The sequence below is a fragment of the Rhinatrema bivittatum genome, chromosome 16 (genome assembly GCF_901001135.1).
Source record: "Rhinatrema bivittatum chromosome 16, aRhiBiv1.1, whole genome shotgun sequence".
Lineage (NCBI taxonomy): Eukaryota > Metazoa > Chordata > Amphibia > Gymnophiona > Rhinatrematidae > Rhinatrema > Rhinatrema bivittatum.
Window position 1 is genome coordinate 11,287,420 of NC_042630.1, and position 2,892 is coordinate 11,290,311.

Here is a 2,892-nt window from a genome sequence, read left to right on the forward strand (position 1 = left end):
TGGAATTTGTTGCCAGAGGATGTGATTAGTGCAGCTAGTGTAGCTGTGTTTAAAAAAGGATTGGATAAGTTCTTGGAGGAAAAGTCCATTACCTACTATTAATTAAGTTGACTTAGAAAATAGCCTCTGGTATTACTAGCAACAGTAGCATGGAATAGACTTAGGTTTTGGGTACTTGCCAGGTTCTTATGGCCTGGATTGGCCACGGTTGGAAACAGGATGCTGGGCTTGATGGACCCTTGGTCTGACCCAGTATGGTATGCTCTTATGTTCTTCTTAAGTTACACAAGTAAAGTTCACTCACTGAAGTGCTCAGTATGGCCTTCTTGACCTTGGCCAGTGCCCAATAATTCATTGACAACAAAAGATTGAGTTCAACACATAGCCACATGATAACAACTGACCAATTCAAATGTCTGATTTTTCTGAACTATTTTCAAAGAATTATTGAAATTTCATGTTTCTGCATTCATCGTGGACACAGGTTTCTGCTGATTTTCCTCTTCAGTGCTCCTTTCACCTCCTTGTTTCGGAGGCTGTAGATTATGGGATTTAGCATGGGCATCACCACGGCATAAAAAAGGGCAAAGAACATTTCTCTGTTGACGGAGGAGCCAGAACGAGGTTGTAGATAAGTCAGTATGGCAGTCCCATAGAAAATGTTACGGAGGTGAGGTGAGCAGTGCATGTGGAGAAGGCTTTCTTTCTGCCCTCAGAGGAATTGATTTTCCTTATGGAGGAAAGGATATAAATATATGAGGCCAGAATTAACAAAAAGGGCAGAAGTACAAACATTATCCCTGAAACTAGGGTCATTAGGTCATTGATATAGGTGTCTGCGCATGCCAAACGTAATATTGGTGGAATGTCACAGAAAAAATGCTTTAATACATTCAACCTACAGAAAGGCAAACAAAATACAAAACTGGTCCTGCCTGCTGAGAAAATCATCCCCATGACCCAAAGCAGTCCTGCCAACAGGTTGCACTTCTCTTTGGTCATTATGATTGTGTAATGCAAAGGCTTGCATATGGCCACATAACGATCATAAGCCATGGCAGCCAGAAAAAAACACTCCACAACACCTAAGAATGCAAAGAAAGCCAATTGGAAGGCACAGCCCAGCACTGATATACTCCTGTCCTCGAATATCAGGATCAGCAGCATCTTGGGAACAGTGGTGTTGATTAAGCAGATTTCTAGGAAGGACAGGTTCCTGAGGAAGAAGTACATGGGAGTATGGAGGTGAGGATCCACTGTAAGAATCATAAAGATGAATGCATTCCCCAGCACGGTGAGGATGTAGAGAATCAGAAACAGAGAGAACAGGAAATGTTGAAACGGCAGTGACAAGTTGGAGAATCCCTGCAAGATAAACTCAGTCACTAGGGTCCGATTTTCCGGTGACATCTATGAGCTCTGTTTCACCAGAAGAAGAACGAAGGGCAAGAGTTGAACTGTCATTAAAGAAAGAGTAAAACACAGGTTATTTATTAAGGTTCTATACTTTCACAGACTTTGACAATCATTGAACCCAGTATTATGCACATACAAGGCTGTACTTCTTTATGAGATCTGGGTTGGCCAGTGTCAGTGACAGTATGCTGGACTTGATGTGAGTGGTATAGCCAGAACTGATTTTTTTGGATGGGCCCAACATTAACATTGGTGGGCACTAGGCATGAAGGTTAGAGCAATGGCAATTATACTCTTACTGATAAATAATGCTTTAGAGTGCACTTGACAACAGATTTCTGTTTGCTACAGTCGTTCATATTTTTAATATTCTAAACTCGGTGTCTTCATGCACTTTGATACAAATTCTCTCCCCCTTGCTCACATGAGTTCACACCTACCTGCACATGCACCCACTCGCTCATAGACTCCTGCATGCCATTTTTAAAATTTACTCTGTTTTAATATAGGCTTGATTATTTTGATGCAACTGCAACATTGCTCTCTGCTTCGGAGGTGAGTGGGAGGTGAAAGAAAAGAGGAATTTGTATTCAGAGACAACTGACATGAGCCATGACCTTTTACAGTCTGGGATACTGATGCACAGACATTAAGGAAAAAACATAGGACTGCTTATATGGCGAAGTCTATAAGCAAAACATGTCAAGCAAATCTGACTGACGCATGGGGGTAACCTGTACAGCATGGCAGATTCTACAGTAGGAAGCTTGCTGGGCAGATTGGATACACTTTTGGTCCTTTTCTGCCGTCATTTCTATATTTCTATGTTTCAGGAAGAAAGCACTCTTAAAAGATAGGCTGCCCCAGGTGAACCCAGTCCCTGGCTGAGTCCTTCTCCCAAATCCGCTTGAGTCTTTTTATACTGCAGGAACTACTCCCTCTAAAGGACTTTTCTTTCATCTTTCTTTAAGAAGACATTCCCCATACAAACCATACCCCACTTTTCCCACAGTGGCCCAGTGCAAATGCATCATGTAGTTTTACCAGAAAGAATGTCGTCTAATGGTCTTTCAAAAATACCGCACCATCCAAATGAACCATAGCAGTGGCTGACAACTTCTGCACTTGTGTTGTATATCCATAGTCTCCATCAATAGCCACACATCTAGATGAACACACAAATGGAGGTTAGTTGCCTCCCCCAAACAGAATCCTTTTCAACTGTTTCATAGTGACAATAAAAAGGCTTTTTCTTTGGAGATCCATCAGAATCAGAACATTGCTAAGTGTAGAATGCGGAAAGGGAACATGAGATAGACATCTTGATGTGAAAACAGCATTTATGCTCGATGAAATAAATGAAGAAATCTACATGGTATAGCTACCAAGATTTAATGATGTCAAAAAACCAGATCATGTTAATAAAGTATAAAAAAGCATATAAAGACTCAAGCAAGCCTCCGGAGCAATATGGTC

At 41.3% G+C, this 2,892-nt stretch overlaps 1 pseudogene; it reads right to left on the minus strand.

Moving 5' to 3' along the window:
* Nucleotides 1–469: 469 nt before the first annotated feature.
* On the minus strand, nucleotides 470–1,410 carry LOC115078791 (annotated as a pseudogene).
* Nucleotides 1,411–2,892: the final 1,482 nt, after the last annotated feature.